We start from the raw sequence: 27,505 nt of genomic DNA, 5'->3' as shown, positions 1-27,505 counted from the left end.
CTTTTTGGGAATTGTATTAGAGACCCTCCGTTATATATCTGAATTGGTGTATACCTCTGTAAAGCACTCCATTGCTTCTCAAAGCTAGGTCCGTGCTCAGTATATACCATATCAATAATAAAAGACCCTGCATGAAGTTATTATTGCAATTAATTTGTCACCCACTTATGAAATTGAACTATGAATTGTTAATATATACTGGGCCCTGCAAGTATCAAAGACAATGGGGGTCATTACGACTCAGGTGTTAACCATGGCGCTATTAGCGCCATGGTTGACGCCGGAATCCGCCATGGTGAATTGCGGAATTACCGCCCCATTCCAAGGTTGGCGGGGCGGTAATTCCCCATTCACCATTGGCCCTTCCCCATTCCCATTTTTGCCCCCTAGGGCTTAATGGGAATGGGGAAGGCAGTAATTACGGTACCGCAAATTGCAGTACCCTAATTACCTCCAAGGTCCCTTTGAGGGTCCCTTCCTTAACGGCTGGAAAAACCAGCCGTTATGTTAGGGACCAGCAAAGGGACCTCGTAATTGGGCGGTAAGGGATTACCGGTACCGGTACCCTTACCGGTAATCCATTACCGCCCGGGTCGTAATGACCCCCAATCTCTTTTTTGAAGTGCTGGGGAATATTCAAAATTATTGGCTTGATGATGTCCAACAATGCAATATAGTTGTGGCGAGCAACTTGAATTGCATTTGCCCTATTAACACTGACTCTTTTGTGAATGGAGGACAAAACAAAAATGATCAACACAAGTCAAAGCATACTGGAAGAGGAAACTCTTGTGTAGAGTGTATGGATAATTGGGGTCTTGACCTATCTTGTAATTCAGATTTACTCTTATATCACATTAAGGCTTCGAGAAGAGGTCCATATGTCTCTTTGATCAATTACTGATTTTTATATGAAATGCTCTAAAATAAGAGTTCTCAAGTAAGTTTGACATTTAATGATGTCATCGATCATGCTATACTATCTTTAATATTAGAAATTCCCTCTACTAGGTTGCAGAGGAAGACATTGTTAGCATTGGTCACCCCCATGTGGTGGGGGAAGAAGAGTACATTCAAACCTTACAGCTTTAAGGAATGTTAGGAATAGTTTGACAAAGTTGTTTGATAGATCAGGACTAGTTGCACAAGAAGACGTGTTCAAAGTGACTCAAATAAATGAAACAATTGATAATTGTTTGGAAAGGATTTTTGGGAAAACTACATGCAGTGGACAAGATCAAAAGATGCATACATATAATGCCAAGTTAGTTCAAATAAAAAGCGAAAAACGGGCTAAATTGAGACTGCTTAGGAAAAAGTTCAAGAATGATCTTTTAAAAAATAGGATAGCAAAATAAATTGTCAAGACTACCAAAACTGGTACGAAGAGCATAACACCTGTTATCTATTTGGGACAGCCAGACAATCTTTCTTTTTATAAAGAGAAGTAATGTCTTAAGCCTTTGGGAGGTCCTAAATGATACTACTGGGTGAAGTTGTAAATGCTTATGCAGCCCTCAAGTCGATTAAATGAATTCCAGCCTGAGGCAATCTTAGCAAATGGGAAGGTAGTTTTGAGACAGCTGATATTTTAGATGCCATAAACAAAAATTCAAGAGCAAAAGGGCCCTGACTCGCTTGCCCGCATTACGATAAAGCACACAGCTGAACTTTGGGCAGAGAGATTAACAACCATTTTTAATGACATTCTAAAAACAGATATTAAACCTATGCCATGGCGAGAAAGATAACCCCTCCAACTATCGACCCTTTCCTATATTAGATCTATCTAGAAACATGTTTGCACCTCTTATTCTCAAGGAAGTTGATTAATGGGCCCAGGAACTTCATCTATTAACAACATTTTAGGTGGGATTCCACACAGGACTCTAGCCCTTATGAAAACAATATATATTGCTAGTATGGGCTTGTCTAGTGCATTTGATAGGGTAAATAGAAATAGACATTGGTTTATCTAAACAAGTGGGGTATTCTGCATGGTCTTAAAAAGCTTATTATGCTTTTATACAAAGTTACCCAAATTCAGGTAGGATCTAATAGGGTGGGTCTTTTCACTTGCTATTGATGCATGGGTAGGACTCAGATAGGGCTGTATATTAGATCCCAATATAATTCCATATTTACATTTTGGATATATATAAATTATGTGGGAATCTAAACTGCTGCCCTGTGAAATGGGGTAACATGCAGCTATATTGGCTTGTGTTCGCGGATGATTTATTAGTGTTTGAGTTGTCCGAATTAGGTTTACCACACAAATTGAGAGCCTTTTCTGCAGATGCAGAGCCAAACAATCTTAAAATCAATGGTCAAAAATCAAAAATACGTATTCTTTCCAAAAGGAAAATTCCCAAAACTATGAGCTGTACAGTTTCTGGAATAAAGTTTAGAAGGGTGCAGACTATTACATATTTAGGCTTTAATGTATCCAACACTTCCTCTCAAAACTCTGTAAAATAGTTTTTGAGAGGAAAACTAAACCCATGTCTGCCCAACTTAAACATAGCTGTACCAGAATCTGTACATTTTCATTAGTTCCTGCTGCTTTAAACTATTATTTAATGAAAATAATCCCTGCTCTTACATATACAGACTATGGGGCTAATCCACAAAACGTTTTCCAATGGGGTTTTGCCGTTATAAAACACTTCTGTGAATTAGGCCCTATACATCACTGCGTGTATTAGATGCTTTAGAAGGAATTTTTGGGAAGAAGAGCTTATATTCGTGCTTGGTTTATCCAATTGCCTTCAACGACATGAAGTAGGTCTTATTTCCTTAGAATCAATGGTTCTTTTGACAAAACTGTGCCTATATGTAAAAATCGTCAACCCTCCTCTAAATTCCCTTTTTGTATATCTCAATAAGGCAGTGGCGGACAATTCAATTCCTTCTCTTACTAGATTTATAGAGTTGCAACATAATCTTTTGTCTGAAATTGAATCAAATACATGGGAACTAATTAATAATCGATTAAGTACGAAGAAAACATTTCATTAAAGAGATTTGAGGATTACTATTGAACAGTTAAGTACTTATTCCCTTTATACAGAGTATTCTAAATATTGTAGGAATAGGAGTGATACTCCTAAATATATACATCTCTTCCCTTGTAGTATATCGAGAACAACCTTCATAAGATTAAACTCAACTTGATCCCCACTTTGAGATCAGAGGCCCTAGGCGGGACTAACAAGAAATGACAGAACATGTAGCCAGTTCAAGTCCTCTGGGTATTTAGAGTCTATTAAGCATTTAGTAATCTACTGCCACGCAATTGAACATTTTAGAAACATTCACTTTAAGCAATATATTAATTTCGATTTTGTACATACAGAGAAGGTTTATGGATGAGATTTCTGGATGGAGAATCAATTTCCCTAGTGATACATTTCATTCAATTTTAAAAACAATTATGTGAATTATTAGTTGTTTAAATTATATACTTTTTAGTTTTATTTTATCAGATTTCTGCCTACAAATATTATATATTTTAGGAATTGTTACACATTTAATATTTTTATGTGCGCTTACATGTCTATTGTATATTGTTACGAAGTCGAATGTGCTTGCAAAAGGTTTTAATTAATAAACCAGATCAGAATGAATAAATAAGCAAAATGACCTGTGCATGATCTCAAGTTAAAGAAACATATGATTGGGTTTCAACACAGGAGCTGAGGAAATTATAGACAATTTTGCAAGTGGTGCTGGAGCAGGTAGTGAGTCTGCAGCATGATGCTGAGTGCCCCCGGGGAGATAGAAAACTACTTTACGTAGCACTGATATAGCAGCAGGAAAAGGAAAGCATGATGTAGGTTGCAGAAGGAACTCAGGATGAATGTTTCCTTACCCAGGAATAGCAGAAGATGCCTCAGGTGAAAATGTGGGCTAACAGTGGATGAAATGAAGGAACAGATGAGTCTTCCAAGTGTCCCGGAAGTGTATCAGTGTTGAGTGTTGAGGTTTTTAGCCGGACGACTGCTTCATAGCAGTAGAATAATGAATACAGAGTGTGTGTTTCCTTTAGCTTGACACTTACTTGGAGCCTTTAGGAGGCTGGTGTGAGCTCAGTGAAGGTTGCAGCAGGGGTACAATACTTCTATACAGTTCTGATGGTACTTTGATGCCTGGCTCTTCTGCCATTTGTAAGCCTGACACACAATATTGCAATCTATTCTGGTCTCAAGAATCAGTCATTCAGATGTTCAAAGCTGTGTTTTCTAACAAAAGGTGTTCTGCACTTTTTCGTGGCCTGCAGATTTGGTAGAGGGCAATGACTGCATTTTGTTAGACTGCCCTTCACCGTGTGGTTGCTCTGGGGAAGATGTATGCGCTGATTTGCTTTAGGACTGTTAGCAAGTAATAGAATGCTTTCATCACTACTGCCACCACTGCTGTCACTTTGAGGCTGTGTCTTAGGTCAGAATACCCAGGAACAACTAGGTTTCAGACCGTTCATTTTGGTGGGGCTGTACGCTAAAGAAAATGGTGGGTCTCAGTGGAGGGATATCATGTTCAGGAGATGTTTAGGGCATACGACTAGGAACTAGTGTTTGTAGTCATTGGTTGTAAGATGGCATGTCCCATTCATGATTAATTAGCTTTAAACGTTTGAAAACTGTATGGGATTGAATAGGTGTGCCATTGTCTTGCCCGACGCTCTGGTCTGATCAATTTATGAATCATAGTAGTTGTGTTGGAGGCTCAGGAGAGGCATTACATGAATGTTGAAAAGCAGGGGGATAGGGGAGATGCTTCATGTATTCCACACATGACTATCCTGAGATATTAGACAAATGTCCCAATCTCCCACTGTGTTATATTCCTTTGAGCAATAATTGGGGTCAATGGAGGGAGGAACTGGATACTCAGGAACGATTTTAGAGTCAGTGAAAGAGTGCACTGCAGCCTACTGATCTCACAGTTAATGTAAATATTGTAGGATTAGCAGGGAGAGAAATTATTAATGAACATTGTTGGCACACTTCTGCATAGTAGAGAGCTTTGGATAATGTTGGGCAGTTGTTGAGTGACATGTGTCTGTGAGGGAAGTGTCTATAGCTGCCAGATAAGGATTTCCAGATGGGTTGCCTTGGCTAGACCTTTGACTAATGACAATACAATCAATACAACATTTGCATTCACGTGGCTGTCCGGGAAAGCAGGGTGTGTGGGTGAATTGCTGCCAAGGGGGCCTGGCGCAGGTGGTGTGTTGGTATCAGTGATGGATGTTTTGATATTGTCAGTGTAGAATGGTATGGGAAAATCACACACTTGCTGGGTTTGAGGAATGATGAGGGCTGTACACTTGGGTATAATGAAGTGCTGGATCATTGCTTTATCATTTTGAACAGTTCTCCCCGGGCTGTTGATGACTTCTGTAACTACACCAGAACAGGACTTTATTTTGCTGAGAATATTGCTTTTGGAAGGGAGATGTAGGTAATGTTGAACTTTCTTTTGTTGGTGGTGTCTATGGATTAGCAGCAAGTAGGTTTGAACAAACAGCACTTCTGTTCTAGGAGTCTCAGTGACAGGTTCTTGCAGGGGACCAGCATTTTATCATTATAGTGGACAGGGTTTTATAAACCTGCACACAGGCTGAGAGCTGGTGTCTATAAATATTCCTCTGTGAAATTCCTAAAATGTTGCTGGGACTTTCTTATGCACATTTAAGTAGCTTTGCATGTACCCACAAGTCCACTTGGCTGCCTAAACACTCTATAGACAATATATCAGACCACGGGAATGCTCAGGTTTAAGATGACCTATCAGAGCCCATATAGATCAGTGAAACATTTAGTCATTCAAGCAGAACCATCACACTTCAGAGAGAAGTTTCAGAAACTATAAATGGACTCACCCACTTCCTATTGCTTTGTGGGGTATCCTAGGATGCATGATGGAGGGACAGCATGATCCACATTTGGAGAGTGAGGCAAAATATGGGTGAGTTGGAGAGAGGTGGAGTCAGCAAGGTACAGAAAAGAAGAAAGAGAGAGAGAGAGAGAGAGAAAGTGAGAGAGAGAGAGAGAGTGGACTCTTTTACGTGAAATTGTTTTGTTTTTTGTATATTTGTTCTTTTTATGAGGTTATATATATTTTCATTATCACATCTTCCTTATACAGAGTTTCACCCTTACCAATACCCTTAATCTAGCCTTTAATGCCCTTATTTGTTCTCTTAAGTTCCTTTCATTTTACCCCTTCATTTCCTCTGTTTATCCATTGATTTTCATTGCAGTTAGATGTGTTTTTACTTTTGTTTTGGGGAATTCACAAGGAAGGTGTTTGGGAGATGGACATGGAACAAAGTTCCAGGAACTGTGCAAAGACTCTTTGGCCTTTAACCATCATCTGAAGAGGTGGTGAATGTTGGGTAATGGGGCTGCTGCTGTGGTGTTAAGATGGATTTCTGAACTCTGACCTGGTGGGCAGAGGTTAGAAGGCCAGCCTAGTTTCTTGGAACAGGGTAACCTTCTGGACAAGCCAGACCAATCAAGGTAGCATTGGCAGCGGTCAAGACTAGGTCTCAGGAGGGGCGAGGGTGATCGAAAGTCCACAATGAGCACACACAGCAAATGACACCACAATTATTCTCAGTCAGGTGTATATATCAAAAATACATATACATTAAAGGCCTTTTAAATCAAACACAAAATGAAACGACAGCAATATTAACAATACTAACACAGCCAAATGCTAGGGATCATATATACTGTAACTTTTATCCTAAAGTTATAATAAACAAGTAGAGATCCACAACCTGTAACAGAAGGGGGTCAGGCAGTGCAAATATACTTTAGGCAGTTCTTCAGCAACCGAAACCCTAGATAATAGGCACTCCAATATCTACGAAGTGTGGAGCCTTATGCACAAAAGTACATTCACTGCGGCAGCACTCAATGTGCATCAAAGTACAAAGTAAAACTTCTTCAAGGGGCTGTAGTGCCTCAGGAAGGGGGCTAAGGCAATGAAGAATAAATTCGACTATTCAAGGAGGACCTCCACAAGAGGGCAGAGTGATTTCCAGGAATCAAGAATAGGGTGGTAGCACAGGCTACCATAACAAAGGAGAAACACTAGTGCGTAAAAGGCTATGGATGTGCCTAGGGCCCACCTGTAAGTGTTGCAACTACTCACCAACCCTTGGTGCAGTCCAGACCAAACTTTGCCAGTCTAGTCCAGTTGGTATGCAGGTTCAAGTCCCGCAGTTGCGTGTCCCTCTGGCTTTCAGCGGCTGCATTCCGTGACCTCAGTCTGTGGTGGGACAGTGGCCTTTTCTCTGCTTCTAGGGAAGGGATCGGGCCAGTTCAACTGCAGGTTGACTTAGGGCACAGGAGGGCATAGCAGCTAGGCGCCCACAAAGTTTGTCACCACAGCGAGGCGACACAGACACATTAGACAGACTCTCCTAATTCTGGACCTAGGAATGCTAGGTGTACGAAACTCTGCAGGAGAGTGACTTCTACCAAGAGCTTACGGTTCCCAAAGTCTCAAGTTAAAGTCGAGAAGGTGGCGATTCCAGATCAAAGGTCCCATACAAGCTGGTCAGTTCAGTCGGCGCTCCAGGAGCACTTACGAAGAGGCTAGTTTGCAGGTTAAGCAGGAGGTGCCAAGAGTGGTTAGTCCCACTACTCCAATGGTTTAAAGCGTCCTTGCAGGCTTTCTATGATCGATCAGAAGGAGGGGCTCCGACGGACAATAGTGGAGTCAGGACTCCAAACCTTCCAGCGGGTCACCAGCGGTTCCATGGATCTGCTTCTTCAGTTCGGGATACTTGGCTCCTTTTCTAAGTTCGGTGTGAACTCAGATGATTGACCTACAATCGGTCTAGAGTGCCTTCTCTTATCTGAAATCGCTTTCACGCCAAAACAAAGAGAAACCAATTGGAGATCTGCTCACATTTAACCATTCAAGATGTGGACCAATCACGGACCCCGGTGGTCCCAGCCATCCCAGCACAAAAGACATCCTGGCACCCAGGATGTGTATTGGAACTAGACAGCTCCAGCCCACATCCTGGGTGCACACACAAAAGGCCTGCAGAAGCCTACAAAGGCTTCGGTTTTGTGGGGGTCTGCATGACCAAACAAGGAATTTCCCGGGTCTGCTCCACCTGGGGAAGGCAAAGAGTGAAAATTGCCAAAGGACAGAACAAAAGACCTTGTGGCATGGCAATTTTAGGCACTGACCGCTGTCCTGGGCCAAACGTGGTAAACACAGTTTGGATCATAGAAAAGAGTCAACAATGCTTTAAAAGTAACTGCTACCACCAGCTCTGTCCTGAGCACACTTGTAAATTCACCAAAAATCCTTTGAGGGTGTCTAGGGCCTTAGAAATGAAAAAGAGACCCTGGAATGTATCTTGTACACTGATAAAATGTTGCCAAGAAATGGCAACAAAGTCAAAGACTAAAGGAAACAAAGTCTCCCGGTACTGACAGTTTGAAGGGCATGTCAGTTTCCCCTTTACAAGATGAGCAAAAGCCCAGCGCAGTACAGCAGAAGGGTGGGCTCCACTGGTAAAAGTCAGGCTAGGGTGGTCAACAAAAGCAAACAGTTGGGGGGTTCTCAACTGGAGGGAACATTACACATACATGGAAATCTTTCCTAACATGTGTTGCAATAACACTTTGATGGTGGTAGAAGAGGACTTGCTGCTTGCTATGGCGTTGCAATGGTGCTGGTGGAAGAAGGGAAGACTATTCTGGTAGTAGTGGGTGACGATTGGACACATGTAACATAACTGTGGATAGCAGAGAGAACCATTGAAGAAGGGTGAAAGGGATGAAGGTGTGATATGGAAGAGGCTGTTGTGCTTCTGACAATGAAGGAAGCTGTTATTGAGAACACTTGGGTGGGTGGCATGGGGCAGGGGCACCAGTGGTAGTGCATGCAGAGGAGACAGCAGCAGTATTGATGGGGGCTTAGTGTTGTCTGCAGTGATGGTGGAGAGGTCTGCTTAGCAGTAGGATTTGTTGGCACCTGTGGTGGTGACAGAAGCATCTGTAAGGCGTGGTGTCAGTAGCTGAGGTGGATTGGAGGCCTGAGGAGTAATTCAAATGGTTACATTTGGGACAACTTGCCCCTTATGGAGTGGAAGACAGAGCAGGCAATGAAGAAGCATTGCGTTCAGTCACTGCTAGAAGTCTAGTCTGTGAGGGAAGGTAGGATGTCTGACATGTACATCATCATCAAATGTGGTTTGATTTGAAAAACATTCCATACCACATGTAGAATGAATACATCAATCAACATTGGAAGATATTTATCTAAAGGTCATCAAACTCTTATATAATTCGCTAAAACCAAATGACAATAGTCAGGATAACATTGTCTGAAATTAGGAGAACATAACACAAGGATCAAATATCTTCTCTGAGTGTTCTTATTCCAGAGGCAAAAAAAATAAAATAAATAATAATAATAATAATAATGTGTATTAAAGAACCTCTGCCATAACGATACTCATGCCTGCAATTAAAAAAAGTCACTTATATGTGATAGGATTTGAGATGTATCCAGGAATCCATGCCTCTAGAGATAAATCCCCCAAAATAAGAATCAATAGTGTAAGGTTGGGATTTTCCCAAATGGTAATCTATAACAGCACAGTGGGGTAGACTGATAGCAGGGATATGGCTGGAAGGTCACGTTCAAAATAGAGCAACTCATTTGCAATTGTCCCGACTATCCCCAATTACCTTTTTAAAAATGATATTGTCTTCATCAAGTAACAAACCCAAACCACTTTTGCATACATAAAAATATCTTTGTAACACAGCTTTCCTACCGTGATTGTTTGAAAACATCATTCGCACCCGGGGAAGACAGTTTAGCCAATCAGGTGAATGGAACAGCAGGTGAGAATACACATTTTCCGCCTGCAGTTCCAAACACCCGAAACTCTTCCAGAGATGGTGGCATTTTATTGCTTAATTGGGGAGGCAACAGGGAGCCTGTCCATGTTGCCTCCTCACCTCCCCTCAAAATAACCCCAACCCCATCCCCACTCCCTCCCCACCTACCTGCCTTACGAGAGCTTTGATTTCTGGTCCGAGCGCTCCTCCCGACTCCTGGCCACTGCCAGAGTAATGGAAAAGGGACTTAGTCCCTTTTCGCTATGGCTGTGTCCATCTTTTTCAGCAACATACTAGGGACATCCAGTGCAATGGAGGCATGAATGTTTTCTACTCGACGTATGTATAAATTAATAAATAGGGGTGGTCTCAAGCACCTATTTAATATAGGAGTTTATCCAACATTAGGTCCCAATAAAACAAAGTCTGATTTATTAGTATATGGTTGTGTGATTAATTCAGGAAATGTTTTCTACACAATTGTTTTTCAAAATTGCCCATAGCGGAGGTTAATTTACTTTGTTGAATGCCATGGAGAGTTTAATATATCATTTTTCCCCTTTAACATAACAGTATTTGTCTATTATTAATGCCAGGTTTAATCATTGTTACATTTTTCCATTGCTGCACGAAATCCTAGCTGAGAATCTGTAATTGTATTGTTGCCCCCCTACCCAGTGATATATTCTGTTTTAAGGGCTGCACCCAAGATTTGTAATGATATATAAGATGGTTCTGGTCATCATCGATTAGGTTAGTTACTATTTCAATTTTTGAAAATGGGAAAAAATGGGGTTAAAAATACATGTAATTTCTCAAAAACACATTTCGGCACATTCAGTATAGAAGGCCAACCTATATTCTGACAGGGACAACTCTGGAGAGCTGTAGCTAAACAAGTTCGGGTAGCAGGCAGTCTAGGCTAAGTTCTTCAGAGGTGGTGCGTTTGTAACAGGTCCACAATGAGGTCACACAATGGGAACCACAAATTACACTTCGACAGGATGTATAAACAAATACAGTTATTATTTATTGGCCAAAACACATCATAGAAAAATGACTACTTGCAAGTAGAGCTATCACACAACACTGAATAAAATAGATACATATATAGATACATCTATACATATATAGATACATATATACATTCACTTATTATAGGGCATAATACATATAACAAACTCCTGCAAAGGAAAGGTAAGATTAGTATTATGCACTCAAGGTCAACAGAGATTGACCCCTAACTAAAATTGTCCAGCCCTAAATTGTCTGAGGACTTTTGCCACCCAATAGTTCAGGTAAAAGTTCCACAGAAACTTTGAAACAGGAAAAAATGCAGGTAGGGTCTCTGGGGTCCAGTGAAGGGTTCTTATGGTTAGAGTACAAGTTAAACCAGCTAACAGTAGTAGTCCCAACTTTCAGAAGTCTTGTGTAAGCAAGCAATGGCAAAGCCGAAAGTCTTAGAATAAAGGTTTATTATAAGCCCATTGACTTATAATTGGAGTATAGGGGTAGGTAAGAAGCTCTGTAACTTACCTTCATACTCTGATTCTTCCCCAGACTCGACAGGACAAAGTAAGAGGGTCTGAGGTTGGTTTTCCTGTCAAAAGTCAGTCATCAATTCACAGGGGTTGCAGGTTCTAGCTGATCTCCGGTTGGTGTCTTTCACTGTTGCAAGGACTCTTGATGGAAGAATGCAGCAAAATTCGATGCAGGACCCCACTCTGCACTAGACTCAGGTCAGGTAAGCAATTTTGGATGGTGGTCAACACAGCACAGCAACTTAAAGGGACAAAACTGACACAGTCTGACCTTCTCTCCTGTCTCAGACCCCTTGATGCTAGGACAACAAGGGTTCACAGCAATGAGTCTCGTAGGGCCAACTGAGGATCCCCAAAGTTCCAGGTCAAATCTCTGAATGGTGACACCGGCAGCACAGTAGCCCAAATTTAGAGCTGGTCAGCCACAGGACATTCCCGGTACACTTCCGAAGGCTCTTCATTGCAGGGTACCAAGCAGACGTCAGGAATGGATGGGCCCCCCACTCCAAGCGTTGCAGCTACTTCACAGGACTGCTGAAGATCTTTTCTTTAGCAAGACAGGGCTCCTCCGGGACAGCAGCAGAAGTTGGTTGCCAGGCCTCCTTCAGTTGGTTGTCTGGTTTCTTCGCAGGTCTGACAGCTGGTTAGATTCTTGGCACCTCCAGATTTCTCCAGGATCTCTGTAGAATGAGTGCAGGGGTCCTATTCCTATCCTAAAAGACAGGTAAGAGCTGCTGCCCTCACTAGCCAATGACAGGACTAGCCCACACACACACCCCAACAGTGGTCCAATCAGGACCACTGGCAGGAGCATTCATGCATACCACTCAGACACACTGAAACCAGTTTGCGACCAGACAGTCCCAGCCCACACCCTGCCAGCAAACACACACAGACCTCCAGTAGCCCACCAAAAGCTTCTGATTTCCCTTAAAGAAGGCTAAAGAACAAGCTGTCAAAAGGATAAGCAAAGAATCTCATGGCACGGCCATGGTTGACCAGTAGCCACAGTTAGTAGTCAAACGCGGTAAAAGCGGTAAGGCAAAAGTGGGAAAAAGTCACTGCTGCCACCAGCTTATCCCTTTAGCACACCGAGATTAACAACACATCTGCTGAGTTTGAGACTAAGGCAAAACAAACATGTACCCCATTATACTGCAGTGAAAGCTGCATTGTACAATTATAAAAAGTTACTACAAGTGATACAAAAGTAATCAAAGGTAGCAGCACAGTAACACAACTAAGGGAAACAAGGTCTTCCAGTACTGACAGCCTGAATGACAAGTTCGTTTTTCCATAACATATGAGCAAAAGCCAGTGCAGTAAAGCTTAAGGCTTCACTGCACTGCATAAAGTACAGGTCAAATTCAAAAATAAAAGCAAAAGATTTGGGGGTTCCATAAAGATGGAAGGACATTTGCAATAAGATAAATCTTTCCTAACAGGTGTGCCCAGATTTTGGAGGAAATCTTATGCTAATCTCTTGTCTTGTGACAGGAAAAATACTTGATATAACGTTTGACATCTTTTAAATCAATATCCTCCTTTAATTGAATTGGAGCAGTACAATCCATAAAACCACATTCTCACTACCATGGCCGGTACTCATTGGGTACAGCATCCATGAAAAAGTGCCTGCAGTGGTATAACTCTTGTACCTAAATACCAACATACACCCACTGAATTGCCACTTTAACAGCCTCCAGTTGTGCAGGGAAGAGGCATCTGGCACTGCCTTCTGTAATGAAGGTTGGTTATCATCATTTCAATTGGAAAAGCACTGCAGGCTCAAAGCAGAGTATCCTAAGCCTGAATAGAAGCACCATAAAGGTCAGGGGAACTAAGACCGTGTTGGCTGCACCCCCCATTTTTTTTTAACTTTCTTTATTGGCATTTCATAGAAACAGCAACAACAAACCAAACCACAAACCACCCACCCACCCCGACATGACACGTAGACATTTCACATACCCAAAGTCGGACCAAAGTGCATAAAAATAAACCACATAGTGCGACGATGCGAAGTATATGTACCACACCGCGGCAGTCCTCTAAGCACATACAGAATGAGGAGTGGGATGCAAGACAGTACGACCTCTCTTTTCCCCCCAGTGGACCAACAGTTCAAAGTCATAAGGCTGTCTTGTATTGCACACAACAGTCGAGCCTCTCAGTTTGGTGACAGCGAGGTCAGAAGTGTCTGTGGTGAAGTGGTGCATAAGCGTCCATCGTTCCCCTGAAGGAGATATGACGTATATGCATCCAACATCCTAGTATCCCCATAGGTGTTCCCCTTCATCGCACCCCATCTCAATTCCATATCGTTACAGTACATAATATCCCAAGACCATTGGGCAATCGTCGGAGCGGCACCACTACCCCACCCCATAGCAACCCTGAGCTTGGCCAAGATCAACAGGAGAGTAACCAACTTCCTAAACCCCTTCGGAACCTGGGCAGTATATCCCAACAAGCCCATCCTTGGATCCGGAGGGTACAGCTGACCGACGATCTGCCCTGCCATATCGAACACCCCTCCCCAGAATTGGCCAAGCGATGCACAGTCCCATGCCACATGGAGGAAACCCGCGGGTTCATACCCACACCTGTTACAGGCCGCCGACCTGTGGGGGAAATAACGATGTAAACACTCCGGAGAGTAGTAATATTGATGTAAGAATTTAAAATGAACAAGCTTGAAGTTGGTGTTAATAGCCCCCTTCCTCGTGCCTTCACAACAGTATAGCCATACCTCTTCTGAAACCTCCTTTCCCAACAGCTGTTCCCACTCCACACGTGGAGATGATACAGACAGCGACCTGCCCTCCAGCCCCGCTGCATAAAGCCGTGCGACCAGCCCGCGATCCATGTCACCCTTCACCACACTGTCTAACAGCTGTGCCACCGGAGGTTGCGCGAGAAAGGTTGGAAATAGTCACTTCAGCGCCACCCAGAGCCTGTAATACATGAATACATCTAACGCGGACAGAACCCCCTTGCTCCGCAGCTGATCAACAGTAAGAAATGTACCATTCCGGAACAAATCTGCAAATTTAACGAGACCCAGCCGTTTAGTCATGGCAACGTAGCTTGCCTCACTAGTCACGGGCATGCCAGGGACAAATATGACCGTGAGCTCTGGCGAATAAAGTATACTATTCGCAGGCGTACGCTCCAACCGAGACCAAGTCCTGCACGTTAACTCCACCAAGTTTCTTACCACCCCCGAGCGAATGGGAGCCGTCAGAATAACCGACAGCAGCAAAGCCAGGGACGCATTGGACCGTTCTACCTCAACGTGTCTATGCTCCGCCGCCAATCCATACAAATAACGTAAATAACTGGCCTGAGCCACCCAGTAATATAATTCAAAATCGGGGAACGCAAGACCCCCTCTACGGACAGATGCGGTGAGCTTATCCCACGCCACCCGCGCTTGTTTCCCAGCCCAGAGAAATCGAATCACCGCCGATTTGTGGTCTTGAAAGAATCTCTTAGGTACCCGATTGGGAACATTAAGAAACACATATAAAAATCGGGGTAAAATGGCCATCTTGACTACGGAGACCCTCCCATATAGATTGAGCGGAAGGGAAGCCCACCTTTGCATCGCTTCCTTAGACTGCTGAAGCACCGCCCCATAGTTACTGCGGAACACCGGATCCATAGACCGAGCCAAAATAACACCCAGGTACCGAGTACTAAGCATATCCCATTGAAACCCCACTCATCTTGAAAGCGAACCAGCCCGTCCGTCAAAGAAAATATCACCGATTTGCCTGGATTCACCCCTAGCCTGGAGAGCTCCCCAAATTACTGAACATATAACATAACCGGGTTTAAATTGACCTCAGTGTGGCGCAGGAACAAGACCATGTCATCCGCGTACAACAAAATTACCACTCTATGGGAATACAACTGAATCCCTCGGTGAAGATGAAACTCCCTCACTCTCTCGGCCCATGGCTCTATGGCCAAAGCGAACAACAGAGAGGACAAAGGACACCCCTGGCATGTCCCCCTTTCAAGCGGGATCCGTGCAGTAATCTGCCCATTGAGCCTCACCCTTGCCACCGGTTTTTCATATAAAAGTGATACCAAAGCCAAGAAGGACCCCCCCCAGACCCAATCTGCGCAGGACCATAAATAAAAAGGGCCATTCGATAGAATCAAAGGCCTTAGTGGCATCCAATAGGACTGCCACAGCTGGATCTGTACTCAGCTGCACACCCCATTTTGTTGGTAGAGTTGCTGTGTCTCTATGAGGCAACAAACAGTGACTGTCTAGTCTGGCACGCGGGTACATTTTGCTTAAATTGTGCGATGATGATTATCCAGGTGAACTGGAGACCACAGCAATACACAATGCTCTGGAGTGACACTTGTTGGACCACCATCATATACCTCTGCTAGATGACAGGGGGGAAAGGAGCAACCTTTTTCTGTGGGGTTGGGGGAATACAATAATATGAGGAAGAAACTTTGGGGGAGAGCTAAACATTTTGGAGGATTATTGTACCCTGTGAGATAGTAAGGTAAAAAACACAAATCCCTTCATTGGATGAATTCAATATTCTACCAAAATACATATAATCTGAATTAATCAAACAACAAAGTCAGATAAAATGTTAGAATATTATTAGTGTCAAAGAAATATAATTCAAAGACGTAAATAAAGTATTAAATTGTGCACACGATTCATTATAACATCAATACGTCAAGAGTAACCCCAAAGCATTAATGGGAGTCACGCAGTCAACAATGACTAGGATATATTGGTTGCCAGATTTAGGAGGTTCTACTGGTCTGACTATGCCATGCTGATCTGGTGAAAGAGCACAGTGATAATTGGCAATGGTTGTTGAGGTACCCTGGGTAAATCATCAGGCAAGGTCTTCTGATAGACAGGGAAACAAGTGCAATACAGTTTATTCTCTGCATATAATCCAGGCCACTAGAACGAGCCATGCAGGGTCTTCTGTGTCTTCTCCAGCCCCAAGTGTCTAGTGGTTAGATTAGAGTATGTTAACTCTAATACCGCTTTTCGGAATACTTTCTGGACCAACAATTCACAGTAGTTGACGCAATCATCCTGAGGATTCACATTTACTCGAAACAGATGCCTCTCTATGATATGGGGGTCTTCAGTAGGGGTGGCCGAAAATGGCTAATTCCGTTCTGTGGGAAGATTGGCAGATTTCTGACAAATTTGACCCAATCTGCCAAATGTGCCCACAAAGCAGAATTGGCAGTTTGGCACCTTTCCCTGCCGGAAATTTCCTTTTTTAAAATTCCTTTTTTTTTTTATGACATATTAGACATTAAAACGGCACGGCTTTCTGCCGGAGGTGCATTTTTTTCCGCACCCGTGAATGGGCAAGAACTGGGTCATGCCGAGTTAGGCGGACCCGGTACTTGCCCATTTTTGGGTGCCGGAATCAAGGGCCTCCTCATCCCCATTCTGCCGCATAGGGCTGAATGGAGATGGGGACGTTGAATACACCGGCACAACTCTGCTTGTGCCGGTGCATCCAACGTGCTCTGCTCGTGGGTGCCATTACACCCGCCAGGAAAAACATGGCGGTTGAAATGGTTCCCACATGCAGAGCCCGTAGAATGGCGGTCCGGGAAGTACGGTACCGGCATGCTTACCGGTACCGTATTTCCCAGATTGCCATGCTCGGAATAAGGGTCATTGTGTTTGATAAGGGTGTTTTGTCTGTAAAATGTCAGCCTTTTGCCAAAATTTCATTTTTGTACCACACAAAAAGCAACGTTTCACCAAAAAAACAGCCATCATTGAGGTTTCAAAGGTGGTAATTTGCCCAGCCAGCGGAACAGAATTGTTGGGTAATTTCGCCAATTCCATTTTGCCTTTCACCGATGGGATTTATGCCCATCCCAAGTCTTCAACATTCAGCTCTCACTCTCTGTCACCAGGTTCTTCCAGGCTTGGTCTAGGAGCGTAACTGTTCTTTGCACCTCTGAAAATTCTGATGAAACATAATCTGGGAGGTTGCGGGATGGACTCTACATTTTCTGTACTTCTATCATCTCCCTGGGCTCTGCTGCTTTGCTCTATTGGTATTCTCCAATTTTACAACTTCCTCAATATCATGATGATTATCTGTTGACAAATTGGTGTTCACCAGGTTCAACATGATGACCTTGACCTTTCTCTGTAGTCTCAGTCATTCACACCTGCCCCCTCTTCCAGGAAATACTTATGGGCTAACCCTGACTTTGGGGCCACTCTTTTATAGCTTTCATCTGGTATTTCCACTTTTGGTCTAGTCCGAACCATGGCATGTCCTCTGCGAGATATGGTGACTCCTTCATCTCCATATAGATCAAAGCCCAAGGCTCCTGCAATGACTCTGGTAGGAAAGCTAGCTGTGTTTGTCATTCTCACCCCTCTCAACATCTTGGATGGCAATGGGTGGGCTGTGTTTCGGGTTCTAGTTATCCTACCTTTGACACCACATGTCACATATGGCACAAGAATCCCACAGTCACAGAGGCATTTCAGGGGGTTTTATTGAAGATTTTGTGGGGCCTATGGCCACCCCCCTCTCTCTCTCATCTGCTGTAGAACCTCAACCCTAACCATGTGTCCCTGACCAAGGTTAGCAGATACAGAAGATTGACCCCTACTGTCCAAATGTTCTGTTAGTGGTGAAGACCTACAGGCTCTATGCCTTATCTCACTAAACTCTCACAGGGACTTTCTAACTCTCCATTTGGCATCCAGTGGTTAGTATACAAATGGGATTTGAGATGGGGACTTAGAAATACCCTGTTTGATTGAAGCTCGAACATGCTCACTCTCACCTCTTCCTTTCCTACTCTTCCTTTTTCTACACTCCGCCTCTGTCCTCCCACCAATCTTCTTGCCTTTCATGTTCTCTCTACTCCTAGGTCTTGCCTCCACTCTTTGATGTTATCCCCTCTTCCACTATTCTACTATTCTCTTCTCCACACTACTTCTCCCTCCTTTACACTATCATTCTTGACTCCAGACTAATACTCCTCCCTCCAAACCAGGGGGAGGGAGGAGTAGTAGTCTACTCCCCCACAGTCTGCTGCTTCCGCCTCCCTCCTGCTAGTCTATCAGTCATCCTCCACCTCCACCTTTGACCTCACCTGAATAACCCACACTTTCTGCTTATACCTCCCTCTCTCTTCCAGGACTGGATTGTTAGGGAGAATTCTCATTTCTGTGCTAATCCCCTTCAACCTTAGAGGCCCCCAGCTCTTTTGCTGGAATTAGGACTTTTTAATTTTAACCATGGAGTGAGTGAGACCTTTTTCTCACTCTCTCATGTGTTTTGACCTGATTGGATTATGTGTTTCCACTATTTTTGGAGTCTGACAAACTTCTTAGGCATCTACTTTTTGCATGGTGACACACAGCACATTTCAGTGCAGAGTCACAGAGAAATCATTTAGACTTCTCATAAGGTTTAAATACCTTTTCTTGTGTAAACTACTGTTCTCAAGAATAGTAAAGTGAAATTAACTTTACTTACCTTTTTCTTTCTAGGTCGAGCATACCCATTCTTACCTAGTAGCCCCTTTATCCTACATTATCATGTAACATGTTTTATGTTACCCTCCCTACTTTAAATGGCTGGTGGCAGTGGTTTAATTTTCATACCATTGTGCTTTTCAACCACAGGCAGAACCCTCAGCTGCAGCACAGCACCCATGGGTGACCATTTCATCAAAATGGCCCTGGTCTTCTTTTTTCACCATTTTCTGTTTGTGAGGTATTTCTTGCGTTTTACTCTGTGCGACTAGGCACATGTGAGCCCTTTGTTCATTTTGTCTTTGGCGGGGTTTAGCCCTGACTTCCGCCTCTGACTCCAGTGTGTCTGGAAAGGCAGGATGTGAGAGAGGTTCCTGAAACTCCCCTGTCCTTTATCTCTAGGAGTGCCTGAATGCAACAAGTCCTGATTGGCTGGCTGACTGTCCTTTTAGGACAGCCACCCTGCTGTGTGATTGATAGCCTAGGCTGTGCATGAACAGGAGAAACCTGCTTAGAAGGCAAGGGTTTTGGGAAAAGAGGCAGAGTTGACCACTGGGAGAAAGACACAATGAAGAAGCCGTGAACGAAGGTTGCTGCATCCTCCTGGACCTTTGAATTGCCCAGTGAAGCACTGCTGCTGTGCTGAAACTGCTTTTTTAATTCAACAGAGAAGCTCTGGAAGGAACAACTTCTGACCTTGGGTTAGTGGGACCAACCCATCTTCCCTGACTGGTTGTACTTCTTCGTTGCTGCAAGAACCGAGTGCCAGTGGTCGAGAAATCCATAGCTGAGTGAAACGTCTGAAATCTGGCCAGAAGCTCCAGGAGTCTCCTAAGGACCCACCAGAAGCAGGACATCCAGAGCTCGAGTCCCCTCACCAGAGTGCAGGTCCCAAGGAATGAATGAAAGAAGCCCAACCGTGACATCCGTGACAGTGCAGTTTACTAATCGCTGGACCCGCAAAGTGCTGCTGAACCGAAAAGAGCCTGCAGCTGCCGACGACTTCCCTAGTACTGCCGCAGTAGCCGTCCAGACATCCTCTCTCTTGTCCCCACGACTGAGGCTCAGGAACACAGGGTCTGCACCACTGTAGCAAGACAGAATCCAGCTGAATTGCATTAGCTTACCTTTAGAGTTGATTCCAACTCTCTTTACACAGGTATAACAGCTTGTGACCCTACAAATGATTTTTTAACAAACTCTAACTTTGTGCAAGACTTTGATTCTAAGAAGTGCCTCAGCTCCATTGACTGTTTCAAATTGCCTTTGACTGTCATCGCCCCCATTGACTTTGATATTGTTTGTCCCTCATAGCTGGTAACTTGATTTAGACTGTTAATGCTGGGAAAGGCTTGTCTAGATTTCATTGGGAGATTTAGTTGTCCTCACAACTAATGAGAACCTGTTTAACCTTTTCCTTCCTTAAACCTTTCCTTTCTGCAACTTCAGAATCTGCAAAGTATAACTAGTCGGATATATAAATGGTATTACTGTCCTTGTGATTGAAGTCACCTCAGGGTGTAGGAATTGTGTAAGAAGCATATCCAAAGATTATCCACTAACTGGTCCTGATTCTGAAAAGTGATTTTAAAGTATATTTACGCTGTTACATGAAGTGCCTTTTTAAAGAACGCTTATTTAAAAATTGGGTTGGTGTGTAAAGTGGAAAGCCATAAGTAGCTAGCTAAACCCCACCCACTTTTTCCACAGTGGTTTGCTGCACAATGGAGAAAGTGACCCGGAAAGGCAAGTGTTCATGTTTGTGTTTGGCACCCTGTTACAAGTCTTCCCAAGGTCATTTCTTTTGGGGTGAGTGGTTATTGCTACACTTTCCGTCCCTGGTAGACCAGGGGCCTTTGGGTTGTTGCACAGGCCTTCCGTTTTACTTGGTAGCTCCACGAGGTCCTCATGTGTACCGTGTATCTAGCCATTGTCTCTGTGTGCCTTTCTCTCTCCCTGTCATAGAGCACTGTATCCTCCAGTGTGTGTTTGTTCCAATGTCCCTGCTTCCCTTCTTTTTGATGTCTATCACCCTCTCTCTCTCTCTCTCCCTCTCTGTCTCTCTCTCTCTCTCTCTCTCTGCAGCTGTCACTGCATCAATCTGACAACAATTCAGATGTCTCTTCTGGTTTTTCGACTCAAAGTATTTTTTTGCTGTTTGGTTCAGGTGCTGGAGCTCTGAAAGCAACAGAAAGATACTGGCAAGTATCTGACGTAGGAGGTAAGACTGGCGATAACAGTGGTCAGCATAGAAACATGTTGGCACACGTGGGGGACAGGAACTGGGGCCTTTTCAACAGCCACGTTCCACCTCAGGGGTACGAATGGCACTGGATTTCTCTCTAGTAGGCCTACCACCCCTAGCTGAGAGGAGGGGTCCTATTCACCCCTTGGCAACGCCAAAACTGGCCTTGTCATAGTGCACAAAGTAGCAGAAAGGAGAGCAGCATTTCCCAGCTGCAGCTGTTTATTGGTATATCATTGCTTTTCATAGAAAGACTGGGGAAACCTCTGCCAGTACCTGTTACACCCTCGTAGTAAGGTCTACAGTAAAGTTCTATCAATTTATCAAAAAAGTCTTTGAATCTTCAGTGTGGAAAACAAAATGTTATTGCAATTGCTTTCTTGTCACCTAGGCTTGCGTGGCGGACAGACTAGCCAATGCATTTTGGACTACAAAGTCCTTCAACAGGGCGACATCTGACCAGTAGTGAAGCCAGGATGACAGGTGAGTTCCCTTTTCTTTTCTGAGGTAATTCATGACTACACCAAAGAGCAAATCACACTGTAGAAGTGATATGTAAGGCCTCAAGTGCACCATGAATTCGAACTTGGAAAAGAGATTGCTTGGGATTGCTTTTACGGAATATCACTAAAATGTTGCCCCCAAATTGCGACCTTTTCATTACTGTGCCTTTGCACGTTAATGAAATTCCGACACCGACTAATAGGAGCAGGGGCTGCAGGGGTGTCCCCTGCACCCCTTTGTTTGTGTAGTGGGGTGGGGGTTGCAGGGGTGTCCCCCACTTCCATTAGGTGGAAGAGGGGGACAATAAAGAAAAGAAAGTTTACAAAAAGAAGAAAGCACCATGCAACGCCAGTTCAGACCCACGTTAGTGGGCACGAACTGACGACGCAGGCTCGGAGGAGAGATGGTGGAACACTTCAGGGTGTGCTGCCGAATAGGTAAGGGGGTAAGGGGAGGTGGTTGCGGTGGATACAGGCCACAGTGATCTATGTGATCATTGCGCTTCGCCATTATGGGAGTTAGCAATTTTATTGTCGATGTTATGGGCGGAGCAGCGACTTTTACCATGTATAAGAAGGGAAGGTGACCCAGTGCTAAATGATTTGTTCCTAGCCATACAAGTGTAGAAAAGCTATGCTTGTAAAGTGACGACAGCTGTTCGTTTATTAGTGGTCATGTACAATTCCCGCAAATGATTTGAACAAACTTCACAGACAACATTATTTTAGGATTGGCAATGTGCATGTTCACTCTATCATGGACTCTCTGAAAACATTGACTGAGCACAAAAGGATCAGTGAAACTGGATTGGTGCAATAGAGGTGGAGCACTGCTGATAATCCTATGGAGATCATTTTGGATTAGGGTGTTACATAAATGGAAGGCGTATGCACGCCTTCCATTCATGCCATGTCCCATTTTTGACCATTTGTATGGTGGAGAGGAGGGGTGGGACGCAAGTTGCGTTTCCTCCACTCCCTTCCTCTCCACCATGCAGGTGCAATGCTGGGGATCGCTATGGGGTCCGCCTGCTTTATGCACCAGCAGGGAGCCATTGTAAATGTTGCCTGCCATGTATTTATGTCATGTATTCATGGCAAGCAGCTTTTACTTAATTTGCATGGTGGCATGTAAAAGGGGAGGGCAAGGGGCAGTGTACATGCTTGAATGCCCCCTTTTGCCCTCTACTTTTGCACTCTGCTGTGCAAATTATAACATTTTGGTTGCGGGGAGACTTTTACGTTGAAGGGTTCACCTAACGGCTCCCCGCCACCAAATTACAAGCTCTTTTATAGTGTGCTCCTATGTGATGTACTCAATGTCATCACAGAAGGCTCACCAGTGATTGAACACATGCAAGATTTTCTAGTGGTGCTATACCAGGTCACCACTGATCAATGGAAGTCCATAGTTGATGTATTGTGATACTTCTGCATTAATTATTGATGTACAGATATTGCATTCCAGGAACTAGTCCATCCTCCCTTTTTTTTTCCTCATTCAGGCGAATGTTCCTTTGCATCACTGACTCGATCAACCACTCAAATGGACTCCGGGGGAGACTCCAACAGCCAATTAATCCTGGATGTCATCCTTCAAACCCATGCAAACAAACACCTACTGCCTCCCCCCAAAACACCCAGTCTCTGCCAAATATTGCTTACAACATTTTGATATCATAAAACATGCTCATACTATCTTCCTGGAGATCACCAATAGCCTTGTCTGTAAATGACTCGAGACCCACTTAACCAAAGATCTGTCGAAAGGCAGCCACAAAGATGGAATCATTAGGCTCCCTGCGGTCTAAAGTGGCACAGCCAATGCAAAGACCAGAAACATTGAATTAACTATTAGGAACCGCACTTTGAAATAATACCATGAGGTTTGCCCGTTTCATCAATAAACACAAGAATCAAGGAACTGCTTCCTCTTGTTGGAATCGACAGAAATGTTCACCCCAAAAATTAGAATCCTGAAATTCTCAGTGCTCTCCTCTGAGCCCAGTGCAATAATAGCAGTGACATCAGCATTCTGCCCTTTGAGAGAAAATATTTTGTATACCAAATTAAGAACAGTTAATATTAACTTCTGAAGTTAATCCATAATAAGGATGGGGAGTTGCAACCTTTCAAGACCGAGCGACCTGCCTACTCCCTAATCCTTCTTGGCGCCTAGACATCTCAAAATCTTCCCTGTGTCACTGTGCCACGACTGGGCTGGACCCTGAGGCATGGGTAGACCAATAGGCCCGAAATCTATATAGGGAAATAAATATGGAAGGAAAATACAAAAGTCCTTAAAGCCATAATCAAAGGAGAGATCCAGGAGAGAGAAATTATGGAAGCACAGCACAACAACTAAGGGCTAAAGTGACGGTAATAAATGTATCATGACTTTCTGCCTGGCCAGAACCTCTACTGCCAGATTTTCACTTGACAGGAAGGAAGTGTGCAGCAGCCATGATGGCTGGGTATCCTCACTAACAATCTAACCACCAACGTATCACCTGCTGCTCACCAGCTGAGAGAATAGAGTTCAGCCAGAGAGGGCACAGTCTGCCATATCAAAGGGCACTTATGTATGAACAACAATAAATAGGCAAAGCATACCCTCATCATCCACACTAAGGAAATCATTCTAGAATGTCATCAATGCCATCTTGATCTGGTGTCTCGGCAGTAGCTGGACTGGCAACTGTCCATAATGCGCGGCTCTTCCATAAAGACAGGGGGCTAAGCCACCACTATTTTCTCCTTCAATGTTAGATTTCATCAATAGAGATCTAATGACAGAACCCTAAATGAACCGTACCTCTGTGAGAAGAAAAGGTCAATAGTCAGTGCCCAGTTCTGAGGATGGGGTTCGAGAAAACTGAAGCAATGTGGCATAAATGAGTCAAACTAGTGAAGGGTGGAGCCAGCGGAATTGGTCAAATTGGGTGTTTTCCAGTGCATAGAGACAAAGACCCCATATTCCATTAACACAAGGGGTGTGAAATGCCGACCACAAAGTGAGATGAAGTTAAGCAGGCAGGATTTTAACTTGTATAAATATACTTTTAAAAATACCCTTTTCTGTGGATTGAACAGTTTAAACGTATGAAATATGTGAGAAACATGAACAATTGCATCCCCTTGATTGAATGGAGACAGGGTGAGGTTTCTTTCCCAGGTACATATTTTCATCAGTGAAAAAATAAAAAATGTCTTATCATCGTTGCAATAATATCAAAATTGCAAAGACATTTCCCCAATTCAGCACCTGATAAAAGCAATGAGGTCTGGCTAGCCAAGTCACCAACATTACATTGTGAACCTGGCCATCCTAAATTGTAGTAGAGCAATTCGCTACTAACTGCCTGGAAAAAAATCAGAAATGTTTCAAGAGATTCCTTGCATGACGATTACTTGAAACACATTCTAAGCGTTCAAGCAATAGTTCCTGAGAGCTACACTTTGTTAGGCTCGATGTTTATAAGATTTGGAGGAAAATAAATGTTTGCAGCAGCCTGCCTACGCAATAGGTTTGGTACATCCTAGAAATGCAGGAACATACCTGAACAAAATGTATACTGTGGGGACAAGCATGAGCTAATAAATGGCAGAAATACAAAAACAAATTGCTTAAATATAAAAACAAAAGGAAAAATCAAGATTGGCCCAAAGAGATACTCCAGGTGATTTGTAAATAACATTTTCCTTTATTTTGGCAAATTATTAATCATTGTTGTCATGATACTCATTATCTACAAGTGAGTATTCGAGGATGTACATGGCTAAGTATATTGAATCTCTTTAGTTAAATTGAGAGAACTGCACAGAAGGTTTCCCTTACTCAAAAGTGTGAGTGCAAGGAACAGTTTAGAAATATAAAAAGGTCATAGAAGATCTTAAAAGCCACATAGCATAATGGGCGTGTGCTTACAATGTTTGCTAAGAACTGTAGATAAATACTAAACCCATTCTTTGCTGAAGTGGGAAGGGTCTACACTGTGATCAGCTCATGGGGAGAAAATATCCTAATTTCATTGGACAAATGGGTATTAGAGAAACCCAGTTAATCATAGGATGAAAGCCCTTTTCTAAGTTTCAGGGAAGCTTTCGGCAAAAGATCTGTCTCAATAACTCTATCAATGGCAGAAAGTAAAAGCATAATTGCCCAGAAGCAAACAGGTTTTTGTCCTGAACTACCAACACCAATGTCCTAGTATCGAAATATTTGACCTGAAAGACTGTGTGTGGTTAGTCAGGGCAATCCCCTGTATGCAGCTTATATTATCGTCATCACAACTTTTGATACAACTTAACAGGTTTGGGGTAGGGGCCCAGAGGGTCCACTAGCCGTTCCCTGATGGGCGCCACACAATTATAGGAAGCACATTTTAGAATACAATTAATTAGTTGAGCAATCATGCTTCTCTGCCTGGGAGATGTATGACAGAAATATGTGCCTTGTCCCATATATTATTTATTTTTTAAGCTGATGATCCATCCTCTGCCTTGATGGAAGTGAACGCTATTCCACCTGAGTTAGGAAATATTCATAGTCAATTGTTTGCAGATGCCAATAATACAATATTTTACCACTCTACACCAATTGGTTTAAACCGTCTGCTATTGGTGTTAAAGAAAATATTGCACAAGGAATGTGTTGGAAAATGCTAAATTATACTACAAGCGATATAATGGAGCAAACCATGGAGCTTTTGTGATAAGTCGTCAATTTGCTTAATATGACTAAGGTCAGGAACGATATCCATGTCAAGCTTAGCTCTAGTGTGAGATCTAGCTTTTTGGAGAAAATTTGGTTTTCAGAAGGAAATACTCTGTTGAGAGCTATTTGTGATGTTATAACCAATCCAAATATTAATGTTCATAGGTGGAACCAGAAAATGTTTCATTAAATGGTGATTCCGGTTTTAGCAGAAAAATAACCATGTGACTATTGCAACATAAATAAAATGCAAAAAAGGCTACAGTCAAATAGGATTTAGGGGGTTAGCTATCAAGTCTGAAAACTAAAACCTTTGTAAATTAATATGTAAAGTTTCTAAATAAAAAAGGAAGAGCACAGAAACGTCTACCTGACCTGGGCTCTTTATGAAATGCATATTACATTAAATGTCGAACAGTTGATGTTTTTTAGGTGCCTGGTCTGCAATTCCTAGAATACAAAGAGCTTTCCAGTTATGCCAGAAGACATAAGTGTGCATTAAACACATATTAATGGAATGTTCATATGTGAATGAATGATGAAGAGGTATGGGCAGACTTTTGGAGGGTTTCTTTGAAGACACATTTGGAAAGAAAAACACATTTGAACCAGATGAACTCAGTAATAATAAAAGCATTTAGGAAAAACAGTAATGGCAGGAACATTGATTGCAAGATAGTTGGAATGGAATACTGATGTTAAAAATTATTTGGGTGACGTGTAATGGCATTGGCCTTATTCCACATTGAGGAAGGTGCCATGACATTCATATGTTTTATTGTATGAAGCTTGATGAATTGAGAAATTAATGATTTTATGTTTATAGTATGGTCAAACTTTGATTGATGCTATTTATGTATTTAAGGTTCTTCTGAAAACCAAATTATATTAAGTAATTAAAATCTGAGTACAAAATTAATAGAAGTGCAACAAGAATCTTGTGTCTCCCATGGTCCTCCTTGCCGCTCTCATTCTCAGAGACTCCCTCTCCAGAGACTCACCAGATAGCTCCCACTTGAAATCACTGAATATGTCACACAGATAAACAAAACCTACTGTAAATCTAACTGTCTGAGACCCATCA

Source organism: Ambystoma mexicanum, chromosome 5p (assembly GCF_040938575.1).
Source record: "Ambystoma mexicanum isolate Mex_15411 chromosome 5p, UKY_AmexF1_1, whole genome shotgun sequence".
NCBI lineage: Eukaryota > Metazoa > Chordata > Amphibia > Caudata > Ambystomatidae > Ambystoma > Ambystoma mexicanum.
Note: the sequence above shows the minus strand (reverse complement) of the source record.